This window comes from Aegilops tauschii, chromosome 7 (assembly GCF_002575655.3).
Source record: "Aegilops tauschii subsp. strangulata cultivar AL8/78 chromosome 7, Aet v6.0, whole genome shotgun sequence".
In the NCBI taxonomy this organism is placed as follows: domain Eukaryota; kingdom Viridiplantae; phylum Streptophyta; class Magnoliopsida; order Poales; family Poaceae; genus Aegilops; species Aegilops tauschii.
The window spans coordinates 114,509,479-114,519,153 of NC_053041.3; the positions used below are offsets into that span (position 1 = coordinate 114,509,479).

General features: G+C 48.6%; 1 pseudogene; it reads left to right on the forward strand.

The window, feature by feature from the left end:
• Positions 1–369: 369 nt before the first annotated feature.
• LOC109768709 (DNA topoisomerase 2-like) lies at positions 370–3,962 on the forward strand (annotated as a pseudogene).
• Positions 3,963–9,675: the final 5,713 nt, after the last annotated feature.

The window sequence follows — 9,675 nt, forward strand, 5'->3', positions numbered from 1 at the left end:
AAGCACTTCTGTGACGCACGATTTATCGTCATGGAAGTGGACACTTCCGTGATGATAATTTTGGTAATGTCATGGAACACTTCTACGACAGCACAGGTATGACTATCTTGATTCTGTCATAAATTTGTCATGGATGTACATGCATGACAAAAAACGCGACCTACTGTGACAAACACGTATCATCACGGAAGTGTATTTTTTTTGTAGTGACGTGTAATTGCAGTGTCCCGCTGAGGGCATTTCGCCAATTCGCATATTGCGTATAAAAGAACGGCACGCCTGTGGTGAAGCCCTAGCCACCTCTCTCCACGGCTGCAACCTCCCTTGGCGAGCTCCGTCTTCCTCCTGCTCCTCTGCTTCAGCTACTGTATGGGACATGGTCGTGGCTATGTTCATGTGGCGCCGCTGGAGCAAATCCTGCTGCGCCCGGACACCCACGTCGGCTCGGTTGAGAAGCACACGCAGACGCTCTGGGTCTATGAGGGAGGTGCCATGGTGCAAGGTTGTCAGAATCTTGATTCTATTGTACGATTCTACGACTTTACGATCCAAACTAATCTCTTTGATTTTATGATTTTGGTTAGTAGAATCTACGTTTTTACGATTCTACGATTTGCGATCAAACCACCGGAGCTTCGATCTGATTCAGAATCACGATTCTGACAACCTACTGCATTGGTCCGTCACCTAAGTCCCCGGCCTCCACAAGATCTTTGACGAGATCCTCGTCCAGGCAGCCGATAACATACAGCACAACCCGTCCATGGACTCCCTCAGGGTTGACATCGACGTTGAGGGGTGCTTTATCTCTGTCTACAACAACGGAAACGGCGTGCCCGTCTAGATCCACCAGGAGGAGGGCGTCTACCTGCCAGATATGATCTTCGGTCGCCTCCTCACCAGAAGCAACTATGATGAGAATGAGTGGAAGGCCACTGGCAGGAGTAACGGCCACGACGCCATACTCGACAACATCTTCTCAACGGAGTTCGTCGTTGAGACCGCCCATGGCTGCCGGAAGAAGAAGTACAAGCAAGTTTTCTCTGAAAACATGGGGAAGAGGTCAAAGACCCAAATTACGGAGTGTCAGTAGTCAGATAACTGGACTAGAGTTACCTTCAAGCCTAACCTTGCGAAATTCAAGATGACCGAGCTCGCAAATGATGCCGTGGCGCTCATGAGGAAGCGAGTTGTTGATATGGCAGGTTGAGTTGAATGGAAAGAATTTGTCGGCAAAAAGCTTCTCAGATTACGTGCAACTGTATATCGACTCTGCTTGTAAAGAAGGAACCGAGCTACCGAGAATTTACCAAAGGGTAAATGATTGTTGGGAGGTGTGTGTTAGTCGAAGTGGAGGCCAGTTTTAGCAGGTCAGTTTTGTAAATCGGATCGCGACCATAAGAGGTGGAACAAATCAGCATACAATGTAAGATTTTGGGGCCGCCAGATCGCGCCGGCAGAGCAGTTCACGTGGAGGTCCAGGGCGCCGTTGAGGTGCCGGTTCTCTGCACGGCTCGTTCTGTGGAACAGATGCTGGACCTCAGACTGATTAGCACGGCGTGGGTTGGACCACCAGGACGTCTGCCCGTTTTGCGACCAAGGAGAGGAGACCATAGATCACAACCTCACCCAATGTGTTTTTGCGAGGGAGATATGGACCGGGATATGCACGGCGATGAACAATCAAGAGTGGATACCAATCGGGGATACAAGGCTGATCGAGTGGTGCCCGAGCAAAGGTGGAAACAACGGAGACGGTAAAGACATTCGCGCCCTCGTCCTCCTTGTGATGTGGCAACTATGGAAACACCGCAACTCGATCGTGTTTGATGGTGCAACACCATTGGTGCGGGAGGTACTCCATTGAGTAGAGACGGAGGGAAGAACGTGGAAGACAGCAGGCATCATCAAGGCAGATGTGGAGCGTTTGTTTAGAGCTCTAGCGGTGGGTAATGACGTGAGGAGTTAGCAACATGTAGTTGATTGGGTGGAGTTGGGTCTATATATGTGTATGTAAACCCAAAGTGGAGGGGCTCTTTACCCCCATTTCTCTTCTATAATATATAGTACGCATGAGAAAAGAGGTGGAACTCAAGTTGACTACGTTGCAAACCAAATTGCCAACCATGTGATGGGCGTTGTGAACAAGAGAAACAAGCATCCTAACATGAAATTGCATACAGTCAAGGGCTACCTATGGGTATTTGTTAATGCGCTCATTGACAACCCTGCATTTGATTCACAGACCAATGAGACCTTGACCACTCATCAAGGAAGCTTTGGGTCCAAGTGCGAGCTCTCTGAAGATTTCCTTAACAGAGTCTCCAACTCGGGAGTTGTTAGCAATCTTCTTTCTTCGGTTGAGTTCAGACTAAGCAAGGAACTAAATAAGACTGATGGAAGCAAGAGGACAAGTTTTGTTGCCATCCCTAAGCTGGAGGATGCAGATGACACTAGTGGGAGGGACTCTAAAAAGTGCACCTTGATCCTTACTGAAGGAGAATTAGCGAAGGCTCTCGCTGACCATGATGGTTCCCACATCAAAGGGTTGCTGATCAATTTCATTTACTCATCCTGGCCATCTCTCTTGAAAGTTTCTTCTTTCTTGGTTGAGTTCATTACTCCAATTATGACGATAACCAATAACATGAGTCAATCTGTCAAGTCATTTTACTCAATGCTGGACTATGAAGCATGGAAAGAGAAGTTAGGAGGAAATTCAAGTTTGTGGTCTATAAAGTACTACAAGGAACTTGGAACCAGCACAAGACAAGAAGGGCGGGAATACTTTATAGACCACGACCATCACAAAAAGGATTTTGTTTGGGCAGATGACAAAGATGGTAAATGTAGCTATTTGGTTTGCAGGATTTGTAAAATGCACTAACATGCCATCTCCGATCTGACATGATTAACACGGGCATTTAATTACATTCTAGAAAAATGTAGCCTTCTTCACAAGAGGTTGGAGTGGATGAAAAGTTCCCTAAGAAAACTAGTACAGATGAATCCAAAGGAGAAATGCTTCTTGATTGTAACCATATGGATAAAGCAACCAATATGGGGGGTGTATGGAGTTACTATTCAGCAAGGAAAGGATCGCTGGGAGGAAGGAATGGCAACACATCAAGTATAGTGATTTTATCAACCAAGAGCCGATACTCTTCCCGATGGCAGACCTTGAATTATCTGTACCTTCAATGGTTGACGACCTTAAACGAGGACAGAGGAAGGTTTTGTTTTGCTCATTCAAGAGGAATTTTATTGAAGAAGCTTTTGTCACCCAGCTCATTGGTTATGCGTCATAACCAATGCATATAGTAAGCAGAGTCTAGCAAGCATAATTATAGGAATGGCTCAGGATTTTGTTGGCAGCAATAATATTAGTCTTTTGGAACCCGATGGCCTGTTTGGTACCAGAAATGCGGGGGGCAAAGATGCCGGTAGTACTAGGGACCTCTATACCAGATTACCACATGTCACCCATTTAATATTTCCAAAGGATGATGATATTCTTCCGAACTATTTGAATGAAGATGGACAGTCAATTGAACCCAGTTGGTATATGCCACTCAGTCCCGTGGTTTTGGTCGATGGAAGTGAAGACATGGGCACTGGCTATGTCCCAAACTATAACCCAAGAGACATTGTTGCTAATCTGAAAAGGATACTAAATAAAGAGCATGTTATACCAACGGACCCTTGGGTTCCAGGGCTCTTTGACTAAGACAAGATCAAAGGAAATTGGTGTGACATATACCATCACAGGTGTTATAGAGGAAGTTGTTTGCACCATGCTTAAAATTACTGAGCTTCCCGTCCCCTGCTGGACGGCAGAGTATGAACATTTTCTTAAATCCACGTGTCCTCATAAGGAGAAGGAAAACGCAAGCAGCCGCATGGTGCCGCCGCGCTTCCTTGGCCGCAAGCGGCGTGCCTCGGCTTCTAGCGCGTCGGTGTAAAATAGGGTCTAGTTTGCATATATTGTATTTGTACGTGTATACGTATGTAATCTGATCATCCATACATAGTGAGACGTGAGGGGGATGTATCACCCACGCAAAATCCTAAACCTATTCGTTTAACTTACTATCAGTTAGCCTCTCGGGCCACCGCGCGCAACCCTCCGCCGCCGCCTCGCGCCGCTTCGTTCCGCATCGCCACCGCGAGTCCACCTCTCCGCCGTCGCACGCCGCTCTTCTCCGCGCCGACGCAATATCTTCCGCTGCCCTTTCGCTCTCCAACTCCATCGGCGCCATCACCTCGCCCGCGGCCGCCTCGGTTTCTGCCGTGCTGGCCATTCCGGCAAAAACTTCATGCTTTGGGGGGGCATCGCCAGCACCGTCCTCGCCGGTGCCAACCTCCATGGCTACCTTGATGGCACCACGGCGGCACCGGACAAAACCATCACCGTGGGCACCAGTGATGCCGCGACAACCGCCGCCAACCCCACGTACCACCATTGGTGGACTCAGGATCAGAAGGTCAAGGGCCTTCTCCTCACCTCCATGCATGAGGAAATCGCCTGCCAGCTCATTAGCTGCGAGACGGCACAAGCGGTATGGACGGCCGTCGGTGCCATGTTCGGTGCGTAGAGCCGCGCCAACGTTCGTCATATCAGCGTCAACTCCAGACGCTGAGGAAGGAGGAGATGTCCGCAGCTGAGTACATGCACAAGATGAAGGCCCTCGCCGACACCATGGCAGCCGCCGGCTCCCCGATCCGCGATGGTGAGCTCATCGATCACATCCTAACAGGACTCGGCTCCGCCAACAACTCCATCACCGCCTCCCTGGGTGTGAGTAACGCACCTATGCCCTACTCCAGATTCTACTCGCTCGTTTTGTCGTTCGAAGCGCTGCAGGCTCAGCAGAGTGTGGCCAAGGGGTGGTCTCCCTCTGCCAACGCCGTGACCCGCTCGGGCTCCTACGGCAACGACGGATGCGCGCCCTACTCGGAGCCCTATCCCTCGCATGGTGGGGGTCACCCAGCTGAGGGAAACGACCAGCCGGGGCAAGGCCACCAAGGCGGCAATGGCAGCCCCAACGGCGGCCGCGACCGCAACCCTGGCTACGCTGGCAATGGCCGGTAAGGTGGCAGGGGCAACGGCGGCAACAACGGCGGTGGTGGCCGTCGCAATAATCATTAGCGCCCTAGGTGTCAAATCTGCAAGAACTGGGGCCATGAGGCCAATGAGTGCCGCAAGCACTATGACCAAGAGTCCAAGACCACAATACTCGCTCCGCCAACTCGGCCTCCGCCAACACCGTCGACTACCCTTGGGTGCTGGATACCGGGGCTACAGATCACCTGACGAGTGATCTTGAGCGTCTCCAGGTTCACGAGCGCTATGATGGCAAGGACCAGGTTCAGGTGGCCAATGGTGTAGGTTTGTCTATTTCACACATTGGTCATTCCCGCTTACCCGGTTCATCCCTAAAACTGCACAACATCCTTCATGTTCCACAAATCAGCCAACATCTTCTTTCTGTCTATCGCCTTGTTTGTGATAATGACGTGTTTGTTGAATGTCACCGTCATCTTTTCTTTGTTAAGGACAAAGCAACCAGGCGCGTCATTCTTCAAGGTAGAAGTCAGGGGGGTCTACCCGATTCCCTTTTCTCGTGCATCATCCTCATCATCTTGTCATGCATCCTCCAGTGTCCGAGTTTCGTCATCGCAATGGCATCAGCGTCTAGGTCGTCCTACAAATAATGTGGTTACCTCCATTGTTCGGAGCCATGATGTCCCGTGTTCTAGTTCAAATAATTCACCATTAGTGTGTGATGCCTGTCAGCGTGCTAAGAGTCATCAACTATCGTATTCCATGTCTTATCATGTCACTACTGTACCTCTTGAATTAATACATTCAGACGTTTGGGGTCCTGCTATTGCTTCTTCGGGGGGGGGGGGGGTACAAGTATTATGTTAGTTTTGTTGATGACTACAGACGTTTCACTTGGATTTATTATCTCAAACAAAAGTCTGATGTTGAGCAAGTCTTCTATAATTTTCAGGCTCATGTCGAACGCCTTTTGGATTGTAAAATCAAGGGTGTTCAGTCCGACTGGGGTGGTGAATACCACAAACTCCATCGCTACTTTCAACGCACGGGCATCTCTCATCGTGTGTCGTGTCCACATACATCTCAGCACAATGGTATTGCCGAGCGCAAACACCGTCATTTGGTCGAGACCGGCCGTGCCTTACTTGCGCACTCGTCTCACCCACTCGGGTTTTGGGATGAGGCTTTTCTTACGGCAAGTTACCTCATCAACCATATGCCCACTCCGGTTCTCCACAAGGACACGCCCTTGTTCCGCCTGTTTCACGTTCGGCCCAATTATTCCTCTCTTCGGATTATTGGGTGTGCTTGCTGGCCTAGTCTTCGCAAGTACAATGCTCTCAAGCTTGAGTTCCATTCCAAGATGTGCATATTCCTTGGCTATAGTCCTCTACATAAGGCTATAAGTGTCTTGATCGCAACTCGGGGAGGATCTATATTTCTCGTGATTTTGTTTTCGACGAGACCATTTTTCCTTACTCCAACCCAGGTGTTTCGGCTGACATTGCTTCTCTTGAGCATGCCCTCACTTTCCCATCTAATGAACCGGTTTCGGATCACTAGTAGAAAAAGGCCCATTTGTCCCGGTTCATATGGCCCATTTGTCCCAGTTCGGGAACCGGGACTAAAGAGTTAGTACTAGAGCCCAGTACCTTTAGTCCCGGTTCTTATACGAACCGGGACAAATGGGCCTCCACGTGGCTGCTTTGGCTTGCCCAGGCAGGGGGGCCTTTGGTCCCGGTTGGTAGCACCAACTAGGACTAATAAGCGTCCACGCATTAGCAGTTCAGGAGCTGGGGTTTTTGTTTTTTTTTGAAGTGGGGGGGGGAGGGTTTGGGGGTTTTATAGGGTTAATTTAGGGGTTTCATATATTATGTTAGTTAGCTAATAGAGAGAAGTGTCCTCTCTTATCTCCGTGCTTGGTCGACGTTACGTACTATACGTATAGAGAGGACTCGACACGCTAGCTAGTAAGCAAATGAAGGAAACCATTAAGTACACAAGATCGTCATGAACATATACAAAGAGAAGTGATCGACCTCTCTTTCTCCGAGAGATTGGTTGAACAACAAGTTTTCGTACATCTATCCGACGCTACTAGCTACATATAGACAATATAAGATCTCTTACAATCCCTAGCATATGATGTCAACTTCCACATGGTATTCTCCGTCTTTATCTATGACGTGGTCAAGAAAGAATCCCGCCAATTCCTCTTGAATTGCTTTTATGCGATCTTGTGGTAGGAGTTCCTCCCGTAGCTCCCAAAGCTAATTTGAAGAAGGGGGTCAATACATATATTTGAATGAAACTCAACACAAATGATGGTATTAAAATAAAATTGTGAATATTATTGCTTACACACATCAAAATCTTCTTTAGAGTAGCCCCGCTTAGAGGTCGTCGCATTGTAGATGTACTCGCAAATGTAGTATCCACAAAAATTATTCCCGCCTTCCTGCCACAACCACTTTACGAGGAATAGAGGTCAATCAAACTGATAATCAAGCATTATAAATGGTATTGATGAAACTAGCTAGAATCAGTGGGATATGCGCGGAACTAGCTAGTAGTACTTACTTTCGGGTGTTTAAATCGCATCATCTTCGGCAGTCCCGGAGCTTCTGCGGTGAACACTTTCCAAACCCTGCAAGACAAAAATAAAAATTATTACTTGATATGAGGAAATGAACAAAGTTGCCGATATGGTGCGATAATGATCGATTGAACTTACTTTTCGAGCATTTCAGTCATGACCGCATACTCCTTGGGATCTTTTCGTCTTGAGTCTAAGACGGTTACTAGTCCCTGCTCAAGCTCAATCCCTAGTAGGATAAAGTGGAAGCTGCGCACGCATGCATAACTCATCAATTACATTAACCTCGAGTAATAAGGGAAACTGAATATGCACAATACAGTAACACTCACTTAAAGTTGTAAGGAAAGAGTATTTTATATTTGTTTTGATTTTGAAGCAACGATTTTAGCAAGTTGGCCTCGGCTTCTTTGGCATCATGTTTAACCATCCAGTCATCTATGAGATTTGTGTTAATGACCCAATATCATAGATTTGTCTTTTCTTGCATTCGTCGATCTTCAATCTGCATAATATAGTGAGGATAATTATATATACATGCAATGAAAGAGCTGAGCTATATATAGAGACTTATTTACAGAAGTAGTACTTATAGATAGTAGCAAGTGATGATTATTTTATCGAGGGCCTTTTGATTGAAAAACTGGAAGAACTCCTCAAATGGAACAGACAACAGATCAAATCCAATGAGGTCATGCTCCTCTTTAACTCTCAGCCTCAAAATATCCTTCTCAGACTTGCAGGGGTCCATGTACCACTTATGGAATCTTTGCATCATCGTTGTTAGCGTTTTCATATGACCAGGTTTGACGAGAGGCCTCCCGTACCGGTATTTGTGTTCGTCCACCTCCATTGTATCGAAATGTGCAGAGTCGGGCAGGTAATCACCTGGATTGGAATAACCGGGCACCATCCTCGGATCATTAATGGCGATATTGCTAGACACCTTCAGCGGGGGCACGATTGGTTCGCCTGTTCGCCGAGCTGGGGAATTTTCTTCCCACTTCTTCGTTCTTGTAACCTTTTGTCACTTGAAGTAGTTCCCGAACGACGCGCTTCTTGCGCTACCTTTTTAAAAGCGCGGACATGGTTGTCATCCTGCGGAGACGGTGGTGGTTTCTTCAGGGCATCAGTAGTGCGCTCTGCTTTCACCGGATCTATCTTCTCCTCCGGAGGTGGATGTTTCTTAGCTCTTTGCATTTCAAAGAAGTCCCTCACTTGGGCTTGACAGATCTCCGCATTTTCCTTCTCGGTCATCCCGTATGGTAACTTCTCTAGAGGCTTGAGAGATGGACCGAATCTGTATTGCCTCCCGCCTGTGGCTGTACTGCTAGACGCCGGAGCGGCCGGAGCGGCAGCGGCTATCTTCCTTTGTTGCTTATGATTCGAAGAAGGAGGCGGACTGCTATGATGCACCGGAGCAGCCAGAGCGGCGGCGGCTTTCTTCTGCCCTTGCTGAGAAGGCTTAGGAGGAGGCGGGCTACTAAGACGCGCCAGCGCAGGCGGAGAAGGAGGTGGAGTGCCGCCATGCGCCGGAGAAGGAGGCGGAGTGCCCTGATCACTCGTCGGAGGAGGAGGCGGAGTGCCCTGACTGACCGGAGGAGTTGGAGGGGGCGGAGGCGTCCAGTTCGGAAGGTTGATGAGCTCCTTCCGCCATGGATATGGGGTCTTCAGAGCAGAACCCAGCCGAGTCTCCCCTTCACCGGTAGGGTGGTTAAGCTCAAGGTCCGCAAATCCCTCCATTATTTCATCCACCATCACAGCAGCATATCCTTCTGGAATCGGACGGCAGTGAAAAGTTGCGCCGGGTTCAGGAGGTGCAACAGAGCCGACAGCCGCCTTGACTTTGAAGTTCTGCCATTGCGTCATAAGGTGGCAATCATGAAACTCCATGATAGCATCCACGGGGTAGCTAGCAGGAGCCATGAAGACAGGATCCTGAAGCAACTCGCTGGAAGCCACGCTGCTTCTCCGCTGAGATGGCGGGGTAGCTTCAGGGGTAGATTCAGCAGGC